We start from the raw sequence: 24,439 nt of genomic DNA, 5'->3' as shown, positions 1-24,439 counted from the left end.
AATGAATTACCCTTCTTTTCACAAGAGTCTTAAGATCCAGCTTTTTAGCCAGCTTCAGGATATTTTGGTTCCCTTATGAAAGGGTGATTGGACGATGAGACACTATTCCTGTTATCATGATATTACCTGATTTTGATAGGATTTGGTATTTTGTTTCAGAAGGATTATCCTTCATTTTTTCCTCTTTAATTATGGTTTGATATTTATACTGGTGTTTTATATTTTATTACATTTTGGATACGCCTGTTTTGTATGTATCAGGATCACTTTATTGATGTATATTGTTTTTGTGATATTCTTTTTGGCTTTTCTTATTTTATTGTATTCTGATGTTGGTTTGGTTTTCTGCTGAAATCCACCTAGAACTTGGATATTCTTGGTGACAGTGGAATATAAATGCCCATTAAAATTAGCTTAGTTTAGAAGTGTTGAAGAAGAATTTAATAAGGGATACACAGATTGGTCAACTGGGCTTGGGGGAGGGGGTGTTTCTGAATCTAATTAGGTTCTTTCTAAAAGAGAAGTTTCTTCAGGTGGCAGAATGTAGAGGTAGAATGAGAGAAGAACCAGGACATAGGAATTAATATTTTACTTGTGTTAAAAAATGCCCTGAGATCTTTAATGACCACAGAGTAGACTAAGACCTTGGTTAGTTGGCACACCCTACACCCAGCATTATGCCCTGTAACACCCAGCAGGGGTATAGTCAGTACTGACTTGGAGGCAAGAGGGCCCCTGACATCCCTCTGGCACCCTCCCTGCAGCTCCCAGGACCCCTTGCAGGTCTCCCACACAAGGAAAGGGCATTTCCACTCCTCCTTTGATTCTGATCATGGCCCACAGCTAAAGACACTGTGGCTTCAGCCCTTCCCATCTAGGCAAAGATTTGGGAGGTACTTCTTATGCTGCAATTCTCTTATTCAAGCAGCACAAGATAATTGTCTTCTACCAAAAGAATACTCTTGGAACCTCTATCATTCGACAGCAACATTTAACAGAACTTAAGGAAGAGGGAGGTGAGGAGAGCAGAATGGTAGCGATGATGGATGGAACTGGCATTCTATAGAATCTCTCCTCCCCCCTCACATGAGGATGTACATAATACATCTGTGCACTGCTGAGCCATCACAGTAATCCTTTCTGGTTTATTCTGGCCTGGGATGCAGTTTCTGAGTCATTCCTTGGCTCAGAGGAGTGTTTCCTTGACACATTGATAGCATCGGGATGTTGTAACAGGTCCTATAATGCCCCTTCTCACCCCGCCCCCAAGCCCCTATCCCCTTGAGGCTCTTTTAGGGGCTGCAAAATATATTTTAAACACTGCCAGTTATTAGGGAAAGCCTGGGGCAGTCCTGGATTCAGAACGCCCATCTCTAGGCATGCTGGTAGCTTTTGTGATCATCGGCAGGGGAATTCCAGAACATTTCGTGATGACAGACACCTTCAGCCTTCTCTCAGGATTTAGAGGAAGATGGCTGAGCAGTACCATATGAAACTGCAGTACAAATGAGCAGCCATAGAAATGGCTGTAAATATTCTACAAGCAGAGGAGAGAGCAATTCTGCACGTAGTAAACACATTTTTATATTTTAAATATTTATTACAATTATCAAAAAAAAAAAAAGTGTGGATCTTTAATTGTCTCTGCACGATTCCCTTGGATTATTTGTAAATATTCAACAAAATCTAGTAAAGAGTACTACTGCCAGCCTGACGCCATGTGAACATGAGATTTTGTTCTGGTCTAGGGCTTTTTCCTAGCTGCTCCAGTCCACTCTAGTCCTTTGTTATCCTGCAGAATGCATTGAAGATGGGAGTTTGAAAACCAGGACCGGAGCAGTTCTCATGCTGACATGGTGGAGAACACTAAGGGGCATTGGGGAGATTTCACCCTGTCTAGCAAAGTCTGAAAGCTCAATGTTCATGGGGATCAAAACATTTCTGTTATAATAAAGGAACAGCTTTTTTTTTTTTTTTTTCCATGAAACCAAACTTAGGAAAAGTGTGATTTCTCCACTGTTTTGTCCAAAACACCAAATGCAGAATTCCAAGCGTTTCTATCCCTTTTCTCTCGCTGTGTCATATGGTGCAGGGATTAAAAATCATCCCCGGGTGTTTCTATCCCTTCTATCTCACTGCATCACATGGTGCAGGAAATAAAGACCATCCCCAGATGTTTCTATCCCTTCTATCTCACTGTATCACATGGTGCAGGAAATAAAGACCACCCCCAGATGTTTCTATCCCTTCTATCTCACTGCATCACATGGTGCAGGAAATAAAGACCGCCCCCAGATGTTTCTATCCCTTCTATCTCACTGCATCACATGGTGCAGGAATAAAGACCACCCCCAGATGTTTCTATCCCTTCTATCTCACTGCATCACATGGTGCAGGAAATAAAGACCACCCCCAGATGTTTCTATCCCTTCTATCTTACTGCATCACATGGTGCAGGAAATAAAGACCACCCCCAGATGTTTCTATCCCTTCTAATTCACTGCATCACTCCACACAATATAAAAACAAAGCAGTAATAGTACTAATTTTGTACCTCACCATTATATTTTGTTGGACTTTTGAACTTGCAATGTCCAAGCATTTTTAAAACCTGTAAGATCACCTATGCCTGGAACTGGATAAGGTCTTTTCGCAGCCCTATAAATCTGATTAAAAGTTATTACTGAACAATTTATTTAAAATGCTGAACGCTGGCTGTCACAGCAAACCAATGACCACCTGGACAGATGAAAAAGATTTTTCAAAGGTCTGTATCCTAAAAGATTGTCATAGGAAAGTATTCCTCAGACAGGGCAAAGAGACAGAGTGACTGGCCTAATAGCTCTGTTTCTGGAGACAGACTCTAGGTCAGACCTGGCATTTGAACTTATATCTTAATTCACTGTGAGATTTCTAGTCTTGCTTCCTCCATGTGACATCAAACCCATAGGGTACCAGAATACCTCAGGATGGGGAGGGGAGACAGGAGGAAGGTTGGGAAGGAAAACAACAAAACCAGTCCTAAAGCCTCTCTGCAGCTCACTTGGCAGTTTTGCTATAAAATTCCTGAGGCCTACAAGGTTGCCCCCCCCCCCCCCCCCCCCCCCCACCTCAGGGAGTAATAGTCTGGGCCCCGCTGAGCACTACTCTCCCTTTCTGCTTTCTATAAATGTCAATGTTCTACCATCCACAGCCCCCGCCCCACTCCGCTAGTAGGGGAAAGTTTGTGCTGCTACAAAAATCAATCAAGAACAGTGCAAAGGTTCTGGAGATGCTTCATATGGACCAAGAGCAAAAGAAAACAAAGGTAAAATCTGATGAATGAAATCAAAGTTCATCCTGGTGCGAGTGAACTAAAACCCACTGTGGAGTAGCCTGGGACCTTCGCCAAGCCTGGGATGTGGTGTGAGCCTTTATTACCAGAAAACAGGCAGCGATTTAATTATTCACTCCTCCTGCCAGCAATTGCCAGCCCTTTAAAGCAGCAGTGGGTCTGATTCCTGCCACTAGCGGTCTTAATCCTGAGTCTCCTTTCTTTGGTGTTGTAAAATAGTTTATTCCCTGCATTTTTATTATAATACTAGGTATGCGCCTTTTTATTATGTCCATCCTGTTTTTCTATGCCCTGTATTTACACTTTTCATGGCTCATTGTGGGAGGTCCTTGTCCAATCCCTGAGTCAGGTCTTCTGCTGCCTGGGGCTGGGGCTGGAGATGCTGCCATTCACAGCTCCTTGGTGGGGGTGGGGGAATAAGGGGAACGAGGAAGTCTTGGTCATCTATCAAGAGTGACTCTTGTTGGAAAGATTCAGGGCCCATGAATGCATGGCCACTGAACAAAGGATGTAAAATAGGCAAAAAGTCCCCACATAGAAGGCTCATGATACCAGATAACCTAGCCCTGCTTCTGTCTGAGCTGGAAGAGGAAACTACTGGATCCAAAAAAAAAAAAAATCTGTCAGTTGCCTGCATGGAGCTCTGATGCAAATCCATACTTCAGCTGTCCGTGCTGTATTCGTGTTTTACATGTATCAATGTGACACCTGCATGGGGCTCTGATGATGATTTGCTTTTCAGCTGTCCATGCTGTATTCATGCTTTACATGTATCAATGTGACACCTGCATGGGGCTCTGATGCTGATCTGCTCTTCAGCTGTCCATGCTGTATTCATGCTTTACATGTATCAGTGTGACACCTGCATGGAGCTCTGATGCTGATCTGCTCTTCAGCTGTCCATGCTGTATTCATGCTTTACATGTATCAATGTGACACCTGCATGGGGCTCTGATGCTGATCTGCTCTTCAGCTGTCCATGCTGTATTCATGCTTTACATGTATCAGTGTGACACCTGCATGGGGCTCTGATGCTGATCTGCTCTTCAGCTGTCCATGCTGTATTCATGCTTTACATGTATCAATGTGACACCTGTATGGGGCTCTGATGCAGATCTACTCTTCAGCTGTCCATGCTGTATTCATGCTTTACATGTATCAGTGTGACACCTGCATGGGGCTCTGATGCTGATCTGCTCTTCAGCTGTCCATGCTGTATTCATGCTTTACATGTATCAATGTGACACCTGTATGGGGCTCTGATGCAGATCTACTCTTCAGCTGTCCATGCTGTATTTATGCTTTACATAATACATGTATCAGTGTGACACCTGCATGGGGCTCTGATGCTGATCTGCTCTTCAGCTGTCCATGCTGTATTCATGCTTTACATGTATCAATGTGACACCTGCACGGGGCTCTGATGCTGATCTGCTTTTCAGCTATTCATGCTGTATTCATGCTTTACATGTATCAATGTGACACCTGCATGGGGCTCTGATGATGATTTGCTTTTCAGCTGTCCATGCTGTATTCATGCTTTACATGTATCAATGTGACACCTGCATGGGGCTCTGATGCTGATCTGCTCTTCAGCTGTCCATGCTGTATTCATGCTTTACATAATACATGTATCAGTGTGACACCTGCATGGGGCTCTGATGCTGATCTGCTCTTCAGCTGTCCATGCTGTATTCATGCTTTACATGTATCAATGTGACACCTGCATGGGGCTCTGATGCAGATCTACTCTTCAGCTCTCCGAGCTGTATTCATGCTCTACATGTATCAGTGTGACACCTGCATGGGGCTCTGATGCTGATCTGCTCTTCAGCTGTCCATGCTGTATTCATGCTTTACATGTATCAGTGTGACACCTGCACGGGGCTCTGATGCTGATCTGCTTTTCAGCTATTCATGCTGTATTCATGCTTTACATGTATCAATGTGACACCTGCATGGGGCTCTGATGATGATTTGCTTTTCAGCTGTCCATGCTGTATTCATGCTTTACATGTATCAATGTGACACCTGCACGGGGCTCTGATGCTGATCTGCTTTTCAGCTATTCATGCTTTACATGTATCAATGTGACACCTGCACGGGGCTCTGATGCAGATCTACTCTTCAGCTGTCCATGCTGTATTCATGCTTTATATGTATCAGTGTGACACCTGCATGGGGTTCTGATGCTGATCTGCTTTTCAGCTATTCATGCTGTATTCATGCTTTACATGTATCAATGTGACACCTGCATGGGGCTCTGATGATGATTTGCTTTTCAGCTGTCCATGCTGTATTCATGCTTTACATGTATCAATGTGACACCTGCACGGGGCTCTGAGGCAGATCTGTTCTTCAGCTCTCTGTGCTTTACATGTATCAGTGATCTAATGCACACCCTGTTACCTGAGTAGTGAGACAGTTCCTCTTCCCCCAACCCAGCTCTGTCAATGCACCTCATTCCTCACCTGAATTACCTTTTCTTTTCTATCTTGTGTCCTCTTTCGGTCAGTCAGTCCCTTGATGGGGGCCAGACCAAGAATGGAGCAAAATGTCTCTGTGTTCATGATGGGGGTCACCTGCTTAGGCAGTAGTTGCAGGTCAGCCTGGTGGAGCCAGCGTGGTTATGGGAGACCATCACTTGATCAACCTCAGCAGTAGCAGCAATCTGGCCTTGGTGATTTCCCCATGGACCTTCCCATGGTCATTTAGCTCTGCCTCCCTTTATATACACAGGATCTTGTCCTAGAGCTTCCCACCCTTCAGGTGAAACCTTCCAACCTGCAGATGATGCTTGGACAGAACAGACAACTCCCTGCAGGCCCTTCCACCACATTGCTCAAAGAGGTAATGCAGCTGGGCTGGACCCACCTATGAAATGAATGCTGCGCCCTCTGCAGATGACCGCAGATTTCTGGAAACTGAAAAGACAGCAACCATGACTTGGTAAATAGATATATTTAAATAAATAAAAAAAACCCGCAAAGGGAGCAGTCAGTTTGCCCAGGGCTTCCTTCTGAACATGCTTCGGTCTGAGAATCAAAATCAAAAAAACAGTGCATTGTAATAGGGCAAAACCAAGACTGGATCAGCCTGTTTGGTTGACCTGGGATGCGTTGGCAACCCTCTCTCTGACCCGAAATGGAAGCCGGAGGAGGAGAGAGGGAAAGTCGTATTAAGTCATTTAAATTTCAGCTTCTTTGGAAAGGGCTACAGTGAATGTGTCTGGGAGGCAGGACTCCTGTGCAGACTTGCAGTGCTGGAGACAGAGCCCGAAGCTTAACCCATTCAGCTCTGATTCTAACAGCCCTAGCTGGTATGGAACCCTTGTCAGAATTTTATTCTACTTTTTTAAAATAATTTATCTTAGATGATAAGGTTCAGGAACTACTACACTGCTTCTGGCTCTTAGCTCTGGAAATAACACAGTCTGGGCTTTGTATTCCATTTTACCACTGCAATGTCAAGTTAGTAAAGAAAAATTAAAAAAAAAAGTGTTGGTAAAACAGCAACTGGGGTAGTCAGACATGAGAAGGAAGTCACGCAGCAACTTTAAATATATCCATTGATTTATTTCCAAGAGAATAGTGTGCATGGCTGAATTAATGCAGCGATGTCCTTTGTCCGTGCATGTAATATGATCCCAGCAGGTCTTCTTTCTCCCTTAACTTTTATTTGCATCTGGATTCAGAAACTCTGCTACCATCCCCCGCCTGGAGCAATACTTGTCACTGGCAGGTATCCAGAATCCCCTCTTTGCCGAGTGCACACAGAGACAGAGCCCTCCCCAAGCAGGAGTGACCACCGAATCTGGGAGCCATTAAGGTTAAGGAAATGAATCAGGTATCAGAGGCAACTGGGCTGCCTTGCTCCCTGCAAAAGCAAACCGCATCCCCCCCTCCGGTTTGCTTGACAGAAGCCTATGAAGTTTTTGTCTCTAGCCGGGGCCCATGCTCAGGCTTTTCCCTTAAAGGCGCAGGCAACATCGTTCCTACAAGTACAACTTTTCATAGGAACACTCAACCTTTCTGCAGAGTCTCTGCCATAGCGTCCAGTTCTGTGGGTGCTTGGGCACTTCCAGTATGGAGTAGATGCCTTCACTGAGTCCAGGGAAGGGGTCATTTGTGCTGAGTTTAGCACTTCCAGACTCCAGGCCTTTTATTATTTATTTAAAACATGTTATACCTGCAGCTATCCAAAGTGCTAAGCATCACTGAGTCCCAGGAACACTCAGTCCTTTTACAAAGTCAGTGTTGTTTTATGGCAGATATATTACAGAAAAAAATACTATATATATATATATATATATATATATATATATATATATATATATAAAAAAGGATATTATTAGCTTATTTCTGTTCATCGCTGCCTTATTGCTCATCCCCGGTAAATCTTTGGATATTTTATTTGGTGGATTCATGGAGTTCTTTTGTCTGTAGTTTTTCATTTAGATATATTACAGAAACCCCTAGAAAAGAGGCCCATCTTGTTATTGATCGTTCCTCTCAGTTAGCATGTCTCTGTTCCTTTAACAAGGCACCACATTGAATAAGCCCTGGGAAGGACATGGTTTCATCATTTCTGGGATTTTTCTGTATTTATACAAGTAAAATTTGTATTTCTGTGGGTTTTCTTCGTGACTGACTCAGAAGCAGCTATGTGAGGTTTCCTTGGAATGCCTTCCTGATTGATAACAGATTTAAGGCAATTTCTCACTATAATTTCTGCAAGATTGTGGAGGTGGGAGCCAGAGGCAGGCTGGAAAGATCTCCTGCAGACCAGAAAAGTGCTCAGAAGTGATTTTCATGATCAAAACTAGAATTCTAAACTCCATTTCAAAAACTTTTAGACCACTTTCCTTCTTAAAAATAACCCAGCCATTGAACCCCAAATAATATTAACTAATTGAAACCCACAAAACATTTCCAGTCATGTGACTATTTCTAATGAAAAGCAGCCTCGGGTGCCATATTTGCAGCCTGCCTTGTCGTTAGCACGTGGAGCGGTTGCTGATGCAGTGCGGGAAGGCTGGCCAACACCATCTCTGTGCTCCCGAATCACTGACTGTAGCTGCAGCGCAGCTCAGCTGCTGCGGGCACATGTGTGGCCTGCCTCTCTTCCATCTTACCACTACTCTCATCACCTTTCAGTAATAAGCAGAAATAAATGCTTGCCAATTGCAAATATTTGTTCAGTATTACCAGCAAACATTCAGGATGAATTTATTATAATAATATTCTCATGTTTGCCCAGGAAAACGTGAGAAGCTGCAGTACCAGCAGTGACGATGAGGTGTCAGTATAGTCCAGTCTAATAATAGGATACTGCCATCTTGTGGCCTCTAGAAGAATGCACCCCCAAAGTCACTGAGCGGGAGGTTTATCGCGCTGAATTTACCAGACAAGTTATCCGGCTAACACTAAACAGCCTGCCAAATATTGGCCTCACTGTTTCCAAGTTCAGGGTTCAAAGGCTGAGCCAGTCCTGGTTTTATCTCCAAGCCATTTCGGGACTTATTGGTCCCCTCTCTCTAAGTTCAGGACTACCTCACTCTGTAGGATTTATTTATTTTAAAGAAAGGCAGAACTACAAGTGCAAAGATGCAATGGGATTGACGTATCCGCTCCTTTAAGGCTTAGGTCACGTCTGGCCCAGCTTCCCCTTCACACATAGCAGGGTAGCAGATCAATTACAATGTAACTAAGGTTTTCAGAGTTGATTGCTACACAGTAACCAAAGTTAACAACAGCAAAGCTCTGAGGGACATCCCAGAGCTGCCCTGTGAGATGGGATAATTCCAGGTCCACCACACGAGCCCAGGGAGGTTCTGGGTGGTATCAGCCCAGCCTCTGCAGCTTTCAGCGGGTGGCGGAGGTTGCAATGCGAGGGCTGCACCCCCACAAGATGTTACCTTAAGCTTCCTCCCCTGCCATGTCTGAGCTTCAGAGGAAAGCAGGGTGGGGTGGCAGCGGCAACAGCACCAGTGCCTAAGCACAACTAAACCTAAATCCTCAAAGCAAGACATCCGGACGGAGATTAGATCTCCGGGTGCCTGCATGCGACCCCAGGCAAGCCACCGCCAGACACCGGCTGCTGGGCTCAGTAGTACATGTGGTCTAACCCAGCACGGCTCCCCTTCCCCTCGAGAACAGGCCACAACTGACCCTTTGCATTCATCATGAGCTTTTAACCATTACACATTTTGGAACTGCTTCATTTTTCTTTTCCAGAAAAGACAAACAAACCCTGAAATTGCCACCAAACTCCAACTAAAAAAAATCACCAATCCGGAGAGCCTAGATCCGCCAGGTCCTGGGCTGGCCTTGATCAAGACCCTGCATCTAATGAGTCGGATCTTAGGCAAAGGGGCACTAACCTTGTGAATGACCGTGCACACTTATAGCACTATAAAAACACTACAGCTTAATACTCAAGTCGCAACATCATCTGCTTTGTTTTCTGTTACACAGGAACCCAGAAACCTCGTTCTCTGTCCCTTCACACCCCTAGAGGACATTTTCTTATCCTTCAGTCCCTCCTATCTGATGTGAAATCAGGAAGGGGCCCAGGAGAAGGAGGAGGCAGAGAAGGCAAACCAAGAAGCAGAGATAGACCGGGTTTAAATGCATGATTCAGCTTTCATCAGCTGTGCCTCCCCTGTCAGAGGGAGCGGGTGCAAATTACACTGCTTCTCAGAGACCTGCCCTTACCTAGGGCTGCAGCATAAGGCAACAGAGCTACTGTTTGCCTTTGTTTATTTTTACCTTACTTTCAGGCCGATACAATAAAGCGTGCGGGAAAACGGGCGCTCAGTGTTGAACGCCTGCTTTCCTAACATGCGCCCCGCCATCTCACCCGGGCACGCGATACCGTATTTAAATGAGTGGTCCTGCTAAAAAGGAGGTGCTAGGGACAACAGCGCACCCCTAGCACCTCCTTAGCAATGTCCGTTTTCCTAACTTGTGCATAGTCACGGGTTAGGAAAACAGACGCTCATAAAACTGAGCATCTGTTTTCCTAACCTGACCTGCCGGCATATTTAAAAAACTTTTTTTTTTTTTAACATTTTGGTTCCTCCAACTTATGATATTAAGTCAGAGGATGAACAGAAAAGCAGTATTTTCTGCTTTTCTGTACACTTTTTTGGGCTGCTCAGAAATGAATGCCTGCCCATGGGGACACATTTTTTTCTGTATCCCGGGTGAATAACTAATAGCCTCATTAATATCCATTTGCATGTGATGAGTGCTATTAGTTTCAGGGGGGGGGGGGTTGAATGTATAAGGGGTAGTGGACATGGGTCCAACCGCAGGTAAAACAGTGCGATCAGCTGAGCGCGCCTTACTGTATTGGCCCTGTATGTGTTACCCAGGAGTCCAACAAGCATCATCCAGCCTCACTCCAATTCCACTGAAGTTCCTATTCAGTCCTTCCTGGGAGGTGGTGAGGGTGGGATTTAACCTCCCATCCTATGTGCAAACGTTAAGGACCCATGGATTGACATGCACTGGGGACTGAAACCTCAACCGAGTGCACATGGCACCTGAGGGAGGGGGGAACAGAGGCAGCCAAGCACAGCAGTGAATGTTGGGGATCCACCAGGTACTGGTGGGCATATTTACTAGGCAGAAGCCTGGTCTCCAGCTGCAGAGGAATAGTGGCAGCAGGGAATCTGCAGTGGGGACCAGGCGTTTGGTCAACCTCAGCAGAAAGGCAGTGCTGCTCAGTGAAGCGGATCAGGCATCAGGCCCGGAGACCTGAAGCAAAAGCCATGCCCTCCAGCTCGCTACCTGCAAACCCAGGCACATGGCGTGGGAAGGGACAAGATGCCTTCAGTGGAGAGGAGGCTTATCAGATGCTCAAATATCTGTGGGTGTTCCCCCCCTTTACAACAGAAGGGCTGGACTTTGTGTGGAGGTTGGCATTGGGGGGCATTAGATTTTTCCAAGCAGTTAGGTAATTTGGTGGAGGGGGTGAGAGGACGGCAAAGTTGGAAGCTTCCTCAGGCATGGATGAAGGTTTGTGTATTTTGCCCCCTTTTGAATTTTGAAATGGATGGAGCTAGCTCTGGCAAACTTTGTGTGGAGGCAAGTCCTGCGGGTGAGGCGGAGAACATCAGACTTTGTTAATCAGTGAATGGTAGCCGTCTCTAATGTCACACTTTCCACCAGTTTTCTGCTCGCAAAGCATAGTCAGTTTACTAGTACTCTTAATTAATGAAATACATTTAAAAAAAAAAAAAAGGGTAAAAAAATATGAATAATTAAAAATTACTTCATATTAATTCTTGTTAAAAAAAATAAAAATAAAAATGCTACTGCTCCTTATGCTGATCAGGTTCTCAATCCAGTCCTCAGGGCACACCCAGCAGGTCTGGTTTTCAGGATATCCACAATGCAAATAGATAAGACAGATTTACATAAAATTGAGGGAATACATGCAAATCTTTTGTGCATATTCATTATGGAAATACTGAAAAACCAGACTAGCTAGGGGTGAGGGGTCCCAAATGTTCTGGATTAAGAACCACTACACGTACACAAAGGGTACTTGCCAGGTACTTGTAGCCTGGATTGGCCTCTGTTGGAAACAGGATGCTGGGCTTGATGGACCCTTAGTCTGACCCAGCATGGCATGTTCTTATGTTCTTATGACGTATGCATGATAAACAATACCACTACGTCTTCTTAGCCTAGTAAAGTACTGAACATCAAATTGCACGCTAGGTTCAAGGACCAGATATTAACAGTGTCCATGAAGTCTGATTAAATGCCTGAGAATATAAATGCATGACTCTTTAAGGCAGGTATCGGGTAGCTGGTTCCAAAAGATGAGACCCAGCTACCCCAGCTACCTCAGCCAACCTAGCCCTCGCTTCTGCCAGTTTTACTGAGCAGACTGTAGGACATCAAGTAAACATTGAGCAAAGGAGCTTAAGCTTCTCCCAGGCCTGTAAATCTTTAACATAGGTGCCTCACTTCTCAAAGATTTGTGAATTAAGGTCAAAACATTGAATCTGACTCTCCATTCAATAGGTAACCAATCAATCTTCCAACGTATGCGGAGCTTAAAAAAAACCCGAAATGTGCCACACTACAGCCTTCACCCAGAGTCAAATATCACTCCAAGACTCAAAAGCTTGCCTGAAACTGGGATGGTGCATCCTTCAAATGAAAAACTAGGAGGAAAGGCTAAGGCAGAACATTGCTAATTATAAGGATTTCCGTTTTGTCTACATTGTAAGCCATTGCACCATTGATAGCAGATGAAACAGAAAAAAAGCACTGAGTGTCATCTGCAGCCGTAACCCAGAAAGGAACTTGTCGATTGGGCTCAGATGTTAAATGATGTAACAAAAAGTGATGGCTCTTGCTGAAACCAAGCAGACAGTCCCTGCAATACCGGTCTTGGAAAGCCAACATTACGCCATGATCCTCCTGAGTGTCAACAGCTGCTGAAACATCAAGCAGCACAAGAATGTAATCTGTTCCCACATCAAAATCACAAAAAGTATCTTGCATTACACCTTTATTGCCACAGGATGGCGATAGAAACCAACACAAAGCCGAAGGAAGCCAGACTTGGCACATGAAAATTCCATGGCCAAGAGATTCAGCCTTATTACTGTCCATTCCCTGACCCCTCGCTCCTCACATCCCACTCACAGACATTAGGATTAAGGCAGCAAGGTATTAAGGGAGGGCTTCAAAAACTCAAGCCGACCCTGCCACGTGGAGGGCCAGTGTTCAGCTCTGGATGCAGAGCTGCTGTGCACTAGGTCAGCCAGCATCCCCAGTCATCGTGCAACAGCACCACCTGGTGGCCCATGATTGCAGGGTGGCAGTAGTGGCTCCATTGCAAGACTGCCACCGGGCTAAGTGAGTTTGGAGGTGGCTGGGGCGCAGGAGGCCAGGATATAAAATAGAGAGAAAATCCCCAGGTAGTTGTGAAGGAACGCTCAAGTTGCCAGATTCGAGCCTTGGCTCCAATTGACTTGGCAGCATAAAAAAGAACGAAACTGCCAGAGCCAAAAAATAAACCGCATTCTGGATATGAGGGACAGCGGGAGGTGAGAGACGCCGAACAAGGTGCATTTATCCTGCAAAGGCTTGCACATTTTATGTAGGGAGAGCCAGAAGTATCTGCAAATTCTGCCCCATTTTACAATGTGGCTGGCTTTGTTTAGTCTTGCAATTGTGGAATTAAAAATGTTAAATGATATACAAACCAGCAGGAAAGTCCATCACAAAAAAAACCAGCTGAAATCTAAATGGCAGGGTGTGAACTCGGGCTCCCATTTTCTCCTCTTCGAGCTCCTACCCCCCCCCCCTCCTTCACAGTATCCCCATGTACTAAAGGGGCCCTGTCTACATCTCCGTGGCATCTCATTCGTGTGGCTGTCGGTTCCATGCTGCCCTGCAAGAGCTTGGGCGAGTGTAGATGACTGAGCGGGTGGCAGGGGCTCTCCTATTCTCCAGGTTTCCTCCCTCTTCTCGCTCATTATTGTATTCTCCTCCCAGCAGTTACACATCTCTGGCTGGTGAGGGCCTAAGCTCCCTGCCAGCAGCATGGCGCCCATAGGCAGGTGCCATGGTCCTGAGGCCCAGCCTCACCTGCTGCCAGAGCCTGGACTCCCCCCCCCCCCCCCCCCCCCCCCCCCCATCAGTAGCATTGCTGCGTGTGTGCCATGCGCCGTCTGCGCACTCAGCTGCACGGGATCGACAGAAATTATCTGCCTGCAGCAGAAGAAAAAAACAGCAGCCAGAGGGGCTTCCCGGAGTCCTCACCTTTACTGAACGTGGGAGGACATCCCAAACTTGTGGGAAGCAAACAGCAGAGCTTAAACCCCGATTCATTGCAACTCAAACCACCCCAAAGAAGATCATGCTTAGATGAAGATCTGAACACTAAACCAGCCAGGAGACAGACTTGACTAGCAGTCAGGCTACTCAGTGGGTAGCTTTACACGATACAGTGCAGGGCCAGTAGCCATCACTCCAGGCAGGGGCGGATTGGCCTATCGGGGGGGTGGGCGGAAATCGGGCATCCCTGGTGAGCCAATCGCTCCAGTCACGTGGTCTGCCGGGCGCAGCCGTGACAGAGCCGCGCTTGGCAGACCACGTGATGTGCCCTGGGCTGGCCTGGGCGGCAAATACCCGGGCCGGTCCGACATCGTGAATCCGCCGCTGACTCCAGGAGAGAGGGGGGTGCCAGCATGGCCATTTGGCTCGGGCCTTCAATGATCAAGGGGGCTTACTTTTGTTGGGCAAAAGTAAAAAAAAAAAAAAAAAAAAGCGCTAAATATATCTATTTCTAACATGTATAAATAAAAATTCCAATTGTAATTGAAGAATTTGCTAACAAAAAAAGCTCGTAAAGCCTTCTTAAATAAACAAAAATTATTTGGGAAATTTAGAAAACGATTTCTCTTATTAAGTATCACATCAGGGGCCTACTTTTCTTAGCTGGCAGGGGCCTAATTCCTGCCCGCTCCGGCCCTGGCAGCCATTCAGGTCCTGCAGAAACCTGGAGCCTTTGTAGGGTCATGGGGGCCTTTTAAAAGGAGCAACGAAAAAAGAAAGACATTCTAGTTAAACTCTCGCGGGCATTTTCCTTTTTCTGACACAGCCCTGTGCTCCTGCTCCTTTGGGCTCGCAGGGCTAGATCCAGCATCATGGGCATTCATTCACCTTTACACAGTAAGATAGTAACGGCGGCAGAAAAAGACCCAAATGGGCCATCCAGGCTGCCCAGCAAGTTTCTTACGGAGGTAACTGCCGCTCCGTGCAGGTTACCCCAAACCTCATGCTAAGGGTAGCGATATTAAAAAATCAAAACCAAGCAACTGTCAAACCCACAAAATTATTTCTAGCAAAGGTTTTACAGAGTAAGCAGCCTTCCTGTTAATTCACATAATGCTTCGTATTAGATGACCGAGGGGTTAAAGGGGCACATAGGGAAGATAAGGCCATTGTGGAAAGACTAAATAAATTCTTTGCTTCAGTCAGGGCCGGAGGAACCACTAGGTGAGCTAGGCCTGTGCCTAGAGCGCCAAGACTTAGGGGCGCCGCGGCAGGCGGCAGAATTTTGAAAGGGCAAAAAGTGCCCTTTCAAAATTCTGCCAGCCCCCAACTCACCCTGCCTCCCCCCCCCCCTCCCAGTGCCACCCTCCCGACGCCCCCCTGGTGGTCCAGCGGAGGACCCGGGAGTGATCTGCTGCTCCCGGGGCCTCGGCTGCCACTAACCAAAATGGCACCAGTGACCTTTAGCCTCTACCATGTGACAGGGGCCAACCAATGGCACCGGTAGCCCCTGTCACATGGTAGGGGCTGAAGGCCACCGGCGTCAGGGGCGGATTGGGCTTCACCCCGGCGGGCCGGTCTAGCTGATCACGTGGCTGAAGTCTCCGGCTGCACTGATCTTCTTTCTGTGGGTGTATGTGGTGTGTATGTGAGAAAGGAATGGAGCTTCTGTGTATGTGATGTGAGAAAGGAATGGAGCTTCTGTGTATGTGAGAAAGGAATGGAGCTTCTGTGTATGTGAGAAAGGAATGGAGCTTCTGTGTATGTGAGAAAGGAATCTGCCAGTTTAAAAAAATGAAGTGTGCTAATACATATACCTCAACTTTTGTGCTGGTAGCGCAACTTTTGAAAAGTGGATGAAAAATGAAATTACTGAATTTTAAGCATCCCTCTTCTGGAAAATAAAAATTTAACTTAAAGTGGGTAGTGACAAACACTAAAGCAAAAAAAAAAAAATTAAAGTATTTAAAATGTTCATCTCAGCAAAATCACAAATTTAAGATACTGATGCCAGGTAGGGTTTGGTTTGTTTGTTTTGAAGCATAATTTAAGCATGAAGACTAGAATATTCCAATCTGAAACGGTTTTGCTTTTTTTTTTTAAGCCTTTAGAAAATGTATATTTTTAAATGACTAAGACTGGAATCTTCCCATTTAAAAGGGAAGCTAAGGATGTCTTTCTGTTCCATATCTCCCACATGAATAATCATACGACTGAAAGTTTGAAGAAAGACACTTGCTTTATCGCCTGAAAGCGTAAAACAAGAGAAGCTGTACGGTGTGGGTGGCTGTCCCTTGGGAGGACATAACCTGAAGGAAGGGTATCATTTCACCTTCTGATAGGAATGTGGTTTTCTTATTTAACGGTTGGGAGCATCACTTTCACTTTTAGTAAAAGTGAAAAATCATGCTGCAAGTCTTGAAAGCAAGGTGCTTCTGTGAGAGTGTAATGTGTATATGTGAGTCAGGGAGGGTGCTTCTGTCTGTGTGTGGTGTATATGTGAGTCAGGGAGGGTGCTTCTGTATGTGTGGTGTATATGTGAGTCAGGAAGGGTACGTCTGTATGTGTGTGGTGTATATGTGAGTCAGGGAGGGTGCTTGTGTGTGTGCGAGAGAGATGGAGCATGTTTTTGGCTGGCTTGTGGCTGTGAGATAGAACATGTGTGTGATTGAGAGCTTGTGTGTAAGTGAAATAGAGAGAGCATGTGTGTGATTGAAAGCCTGTGTGTAAGTAAGAGAGAGCATTTTGTGATTGAGAGAGACTGGCCAGAGAGGTGACATGTGTATGTGTGAGAGACTGATCAGGGAGCTGACTGGTATGTGTGTGCTTGTGTGTGTTTGAGAGAGAGACTGGTTGGGGAGATGATTGGTGTGTGAGACAGAAACTGGTCCTGAGGGTGTGACTGGTGTGTGTGTGTGTGTGTGAGAGAGGAGACTGGTTGTGGTCCCTAAGGAAGAGAACTGTGAGGACAGCTTCAGCAGCTACTGCTGCTTCTGGTGTGGCCTGCAAGGGAAAGGAGTAGAACTGCTGGAGAGGGTAAGTAAAGGTGGCTTTTGATTGACTACCATTTTAATTATTGGGTAGTATGTGATGTGTCTGCTGTTTGAAATATTTTATTGGTGTTTGGTAAAGCTTTCAAAATGTGCATGAGTCTTTAATTATTGGATATTCTAGTCATCAGCTGTTTTGAAATTATTTTATTTGTATGATTTTATAATTATGATGATTTATATATCTTGATTTGTTTCATGAGGAATGGTGAAATTTTTGTTTTTCCATTGTTACACTGTATAGAGTCTGGCGTGATGCGTTTTACAGTTCAGTTTTTGTCTGCACATTTCTATTTATACTTTATGTGGCTTTATTCTGTATTTGGTGAGGGTTTGTGTTCTGCATGCAAAGACTGAGATGAAGCATTCTTTTAGCATGTGGTTTCTCTGTAGGGATCTGTTCTGTTTTCCTGATAGGAGGTGTATTGATATTTTAGATTCTGGTGTAATATTTGTGGTATTCTTTTTCATAGGTGGGGTTGTTATTCTTTGAGTGTTGGCAAATATTACTGTGTTAATATGGGAGGACCATGCCGAAATATATCACAATAGGTATGTGTGACGGGGTCACTATGCTAGACTAGATAGGAAGAATAAAGCTAGGAACTAAAGATTCAAGGGAGGGGGGAAGGAAAATACAGCAACACCAGGCAAGAGACGTCCCTTGGTTCCTTCCCCCGGATGTTACAAGGACAGAAGAACCACAGGTGTGGGAGGTTAAGGGTGGGACTTCCCTGGAGCCAATCAGCTGGCAGAGGAAGAGGAGTTTCCACAGGATAAAAAGGACTCCCTAGTAGAGCAGCCTCAGTCTCCTGCGAGAGACCGAGGAGGAAGGATCGGATTTCCTGTCTGCTCTGGGAGACTTCGAGGCTGGACATTCCCTGACCGTGTGAAGGACTGCCGGTGGGTGGCTGTACCTCTGGGGAAGGGTTGAGGTCCCAGAGGTACGGAGGGAGGTGGCAGTTAGGCCCAGTGGGGCCGGACTCTTGAACTATGGACTTTGAGAGGGACTTCTGAAGCCAGTGGTTGGAAAGTGAGTTGCTGGCTCAGTGGGGAAGGCATCTGCCTTCCATCCAGGTGGTGAGGGTTCAAATCCCACCTGGGGACTTTTAAGATAAATACGTTTAAAGTCAAGGTTTGGACCCGGGAACGGATGCAAGCAGACGGTGTACGGACCCAGGGAAAGTGTCACAGTATGATGCCATATGAATTCCAAGATGCAAAGTTTTCTTGATGGCATCACAACAGTGCATGAAATTATCACAACACCTTGTATATTAATTTTACCTCAGAATGTCATTTTTCATGTAAAATATGTTATAAATGCATAATTTAAAATTGTGCATGGGGAGGGGGCGCCAGACTGTAAGGTTTGCCTAGGGTGCACCAGCCCTGGCTTTTGTTTACTGAGGGAGATTTTGGGGAGATACCTGTTTCAGACACAGTTTTCAAAGGTGACAATTCAGATGAACTGACTCAAATCATGATGAACCTGGAAGATGTAGTAGGCCAAACTGAAGAGTAGCAAATCACCTGGACCAGATGGTATACACCCCAGGGTTCTGAAAGAACTAAAAAAAAATGAAATTTCAGACCTATTACAAATAATTTTAACCTATAATTAAACTCATCCATTGTACCTAAAGACTGGAAGGTGTCCAATGTAACCCTGATATTTAAAAAGAGCTCCAGAGGTGATCTGGGAAACTACAGATCAGTGAGATCCTGACTTCACTGCTGGGAAAAATTGAGGAAACTATTATAAAGAATAAAATCACAGAACATATAGCTAGACATGATTAAATGGAACACAGCCAGCATGGATATATATAAGGGAAGTCTTGCTTCATAAATCTGCTACATTTTTTTGAAGTGGTAAATAAACATGTGGATAAATGTAAACCAGTAGATGTAGTGCATTTGAATTTTCAGAAAGCATTTGAAAAAGTCCTCATGAGAGGCTTCTAAGAAAACTAAAAAATCATGGGATAGGAGATTATGTCCTTTTGTGAATTGCAAATTGGTTAAAAGACAGGAAACAGAGAGTAGGACTAAATGGTCAGTTTTCACAGTGGAAAAAGGTAAATAGTGGAGTGCCTCAGGGATCTGTATTTGGACCGGTGCTTAGTTTTCAATATATTTGTTAATGATCTGGAAAGGGATATGAGTGAGGTGATCAAATTTGCAGATGACACAAAGTTATTCAGAGTAGTTAAATCACAAGCAGATTGTTATAAATTAATGAGGACCTTGAGATACTGGAAGATTGGCAGATAAAGTGCAAGGTGTTGCATATAGGGAAAAACAACCCTTGCTGTAGTTACACGATGTTAGGTTCCATATTAGGAGCTACCACCCAGGAAAAAGATCTAGGCATCATAGTGGATAATACTTTAAAATCGTCGGCTCAGGTGGCTGCAGCAGTCAAAAAAGCAAACAGAATGTTAGGAATTATTCGGAAGGGAATGGAAAATAATATAATGTCATCAAGCCTCTGTATCGCTCCATGGTGAGACACACTTTGAATATTGGGTTGCCAACTGGCTCTAGATTTTCAGGACGGGTTGATCCAGTCCTGGTTTTATTCCACTGCATGGAAGTCCTTCCAGTCTTGCTTTTCTTAGGGAATGCAATAGGGAAAGCAGAATACGTCCCGGCTTGCCCTGGGCCTTGGGAGAAGGCAAACGCTGCTTCTTCTGCACCCCCGAGGTCCCAGCCGAGCTGGGATTGGAAACCTCTGCTTTCCTTCAGGGTCCTGCGACCCTGGCACTGCAGCCTTTTTCTTTCTTGGTCCTTCCCTATGCTTCATTTCCTGAGAAACCATTTCGGCTGACAAAAGATGGAGCTGAAAATTAATACAAGATTTTGAATGCTCACATTTCAACTCCACTCACACGTACGGATTGCACAGAAAAAACATTTAATTCTTTTTTTTCTTTTGCTGACAAAAGAAGAAAAAAATCCTCAAGTGCCTCAGGTTTTCAAGAAATATTTTACCCCACAAAGCCAATCCCCAACTTCATTCAAAGAAAACATAAAATTAAAACTTAAATACATCAACACAGTGTAAAATACCATTTCTGTTATAAATAGTGCAGTATTTATGTACAATTTTACAGTTTTAAAAGCAGCTGCACATTTGCTTATAAATCTTTCACAATTTAAAAAAAAAGAACAAACCCAATATAGTTTCCCATTTGCAGTTTTCTGCCACCTAAGCATGTTTGCTGGGAACAAGCTGCCATCCGGGGATTTCTAATGAAATCTGCAGTCTGGGTCTCTGGAAAGGGCTGGGAGATCCGCATGCTGGCTGCTCCCATCCCTGCAGGCCTCCTGGAAAGGAGAGGAGGGGCTGGATTAGGGAGCAGAGCAGCTCTTCTTTGCTCTGCTCTATTCCAATCCAACCTCCTGATCCCTGCATGCCATCCCTGTAGGCCTCCTGGAAAGGAGAGGAGGGGCTGGATTAGGGAGCAGAGCAGCTCTTCTTTGCTCTGCTCTATTCCAATCCAACCTCCTGATCCCTGCATGCCATCCCTGTAGGCCTCCTGGAAAGGAAAGGAGGGGCTGGATTAGGGAGCAGAGCAGCTCTTCTTTGCTCTGCTCTATTCCAATCCAACCTCCTGATCCCTGCATGCCATCCCTGTAGGCCTCCTGGAAAGGAGAGGAGGAGCTGGATTAGGGAGCAGACCAGCTCTTCTTTGCTCTGCTCTATTCCAATCCAACCTCCTGATCCCTGCATGCTGCCTGGGATGGGCTGGAGTAGAGCAGTTAAGATTTGGGGCACTGGCCTCAGGCAGGAGCCCTATGTGCCCATGCCCAGAGAGGAGGAGAGAACTGGGCATGGGTAAATAGAGAGACAAATGTGTAAAGGTGTCCACTCCTCACTGAATATCAGAGTCACCAGCGCCAAAAAGGTTTCCAGGTCTGGTCATAGCTCAAGTTTAAACTTCTTAGGCATCTCTCTGCACAGCTTCCAAACAAATTAAATCACAAACAAAACAAAGTTGAAATATACATAATGCTGATATTATCCCGGTATACAAAACATATGCACCATTTCAAACTCAAAATAATTTATGTACAAAAACAAAATGTGCCAAATTATTTTCCTGAATTGGTATTCAGAAAGGCAGTTTAAAACGTAGCTGAGTTTGTTCAAGTCTCCCTTCCGGGTGAGTCAAAAAAAAACTGATACTTCACGCATATCCAGCACAGCTCCCTGCTTCAACGGCAGGGGAGAAGAAAAACAACCAATAAGGGCTGTATAAATTGTCTGGATAAAACAAGCATGGGTGTAGCTTGCTTATTGCGGTGGTTACTACCCCTACTACCCCTAACTAATCAAGCTAGATATTTCACTTGGATGCAGCTCCATCACTGCTCTCTACGTTAATGGTGGGGGTGGAAGGGAAATAGAACCAAGAGCTAAGAGAAACAGATAAGTATGAGAGAAAAGATGTGTGAAGCTTGCTGGGCAGACTGGATGGGCCGTTTGGTCTTCTTCTGCCGTCATTTCTATGTTTCAAACTCACAAGCTAATGACAGCATAAATGGTAAAATGCATGTGAAATAAGAGAGATGGGAAGCTGTCTGGTATCTGTGCCCGATCAAGCTCCAGGTCCTGACGTCTTCCCTCCCCAACACTGGAGAAGCAGCTGGTGAGACTATGATTCAGCAGTAAGGAAGCAAACAAAAAGCATTTCATGTCCCCAGGTAGAATGACTCTCTGTCTTGTTTTATCAAAATATATTGTTTCATTTAGTAATTCCACAATTCCTGGAGAATTCTGCTAGCTGGAGATTAGGATACAAAGCACAGCATTGCCCTTTAGACTCTTCTGGGGATAGGGAAGGGACACAGGTCACCCAATCAATCCCCACCACTTTCCTACCCAAGAACAAGGAACTGGGGGAGAAATGTTCGGTTTCTCTCCGGCGAGAGCAGTAGCATTACCTTGTCTCGTCAAAACTTGAGGCAATGTCCAGGGCCGAATGCGTAAGGTTATGTTTTGACAGACTCCCGAAAGGAGCAAGGATGGGAATCAAACAGGCACTGGGGTTAATAGTTAGCCCCTTTTTGTAAACATTTTTCAAGCAACCACACAAATGTCTGCGGGCCCAGTTTTCCTGTAGGTTGCATGCGGCAGACAGCTCAGAGTGCCTCTCCGTTAGCAGCTTTGTTTAACTCTACTTTTTACATTGTAGAAAATCTTTAAAGGATAAAAGGACCCCAGGTTTCCTGCACTGGGAAGCTCAAGGATGGTGAGGAGGAGGAGAAGCCAAAGAGGTAATACTGTAACAAAAAATACCTTTCGGCCCAACCTCGACCACTCTGGCTGATTTTTGCTAAGAGCTTACAGTACAAGCTACGGAAATGAGGTAATGCTGTGACTACACACACCACAGATCAAAGCATCGAAGTGTCCCCTTGGACAGGTCAGGGGTCAGGTCATCTGCATGTGGCTACTCTGTGACCTCCACACAAGATGACCGCTCAAAAGGGGCAAACATTAATTAGTGAAAATTTTTTTTTTTAATTGCTAAAAGCTTTGGCTCCGATGTAATAAGCTGTGAAGTTGTGCACACACTTTATTCCCGACGCGACAAGGCGATAGCACACAAAAGGCATGCACACAAATTAGTGTGTCTCCATGCCAAGCCCCTGCTAATCAAGGCAATTAGCTATTACCGCCCAATGCAGGGAAGTGCGCAGGCTTAACTCAAGTTTTCTTAGTGCTGGAAATTTAACTCCCAGTCAGAGGAGACGTAAAGGTCCTGGGGCTAGTGTTATTTAATGGGGCTGAACATGGAGTTTGTGGTACTGAGCATTAATATTTTGGGTGATCCTAGCTCATGTTCAGTGAGCACAACTTTTAGGGGCACAGATCAGCTTTTCTGCACAGCACTGCACAAATTTAAGGTTTGCGTGTGCTAAGCATGTTTTCGTCCGCATACTGCAACGTTGGTGCATTTTCTTCCAAACTCCCACGGTATTAGCAGACCATCAGCTTGGTGCATCACTAGTTATCCTTTTTTTTAGCACGCGAGTAAAGGAAATGTGTGAAGCTCAGCCCACACTTTTTTTGGACTCACATCTTATTACATCAGAGTCTTTGCAAGGAATAACAAAGAAGACACAACTGGATTACTGAAAAACTTCCCATCACTTATCCCGGGCTAAGCTAGTCCTGCTTTTACCTACATTTAGGGCTGCCCTCTGGCTCTGTGTCATAAGGAACAGGCTTTGCCCCACTGCATGCAGGGATGTGTAGTTTGGGCCTTTCTTACAAGGGAAATCTACATCTCCCTGCATGCACTGGAGTAGCCTGTGACAAGACGGCTTTAGGTGACCCTAGCTTGCAACAAGCAGCAAGTTAGCAAGATTTTATTTCACATCCTAACTGGATGTTGCTTGTGAAAGCACTTTGCTACCCTCCGCGCAGAGGGAAGGAGAGAACGAAGTGCTAGGGTGCATCCCAATGTCACCAGCCACAGAAAGAACCCATCCTGAGCGTTATAAACTGTAAGAAATCTTTTAACAAAGAAACTTAAGAATAAGATCAATCAGCTGGAGGAATAAGTAAATAATGACTGCCTTAGGCCCCATACTGGTGCCTGAAAACTAAAAAAAAAAAAAATCCACCTCGGAACCAAAGCCTATAAAGCTGATGAGTGCTTGATGAGAGCCAGCAGAGCAATGGGTTATTTCAGCACCTTCATTCACCACTTCCTATCCAGGTGTTTTTCCATTTGGAACAGGCCCCGATTAGCTCTACCCCCCCCCCCCCCCCCCCCCCCGGCAGGCAGATCCTTTACTGGTTTTACTCCATGGAGGTGTAGCTCCTGCTTGTCTTAGGGGAAATCAGAAATGCAGGTCCTCACATGCAACAGGGCAATGCCAGGGGTAGATCCAGTCCTTCCTGGAGATATCACAGCCGCCGAAAACCAATCAGCTTCTAACTGGCCCCCGGTGCCACCGAGCGGCGTTACTGATCGCTGGCCCAGAATTCAGCCACCTCACGCCCAGGAGAAGGGCAGAGGGCTACACCCCACGGGTGTAACGATGAGGAAGGGACCCTGCCTTTCAGAGCCCCCCCCCCCCCCCCCCCCCCAATGCACACATACGGGAAAGCAGCAAACCTGCTAAGGGCCTCTCTTCCCAGCATCCTTCAGTGCCCTTTGGCAGGAACAGGGTGGAGAACGGGGGCACACGGTGGTTTTGTTTCTGGCCTCCCGCCTGCCCTCTGC

This window comes from Rhinatrema bivittatum, chromosome 11 (genome assembly GCF_901001135.1).
Source record: "Rhinatrema bivittatum chromosome 11, aRhiBiv1.1, whole genome shotgun sequence".
Taxonomy (NCBI): Eukaryota; Metazoa; Chordata; class Amphibia; order Gymnophiona; family Rhinatrematidae; genus Rhinatrema; species Rhinatrema bivittatum.
Note: the sequence above shows the minus strand (reverse complement) of the source record.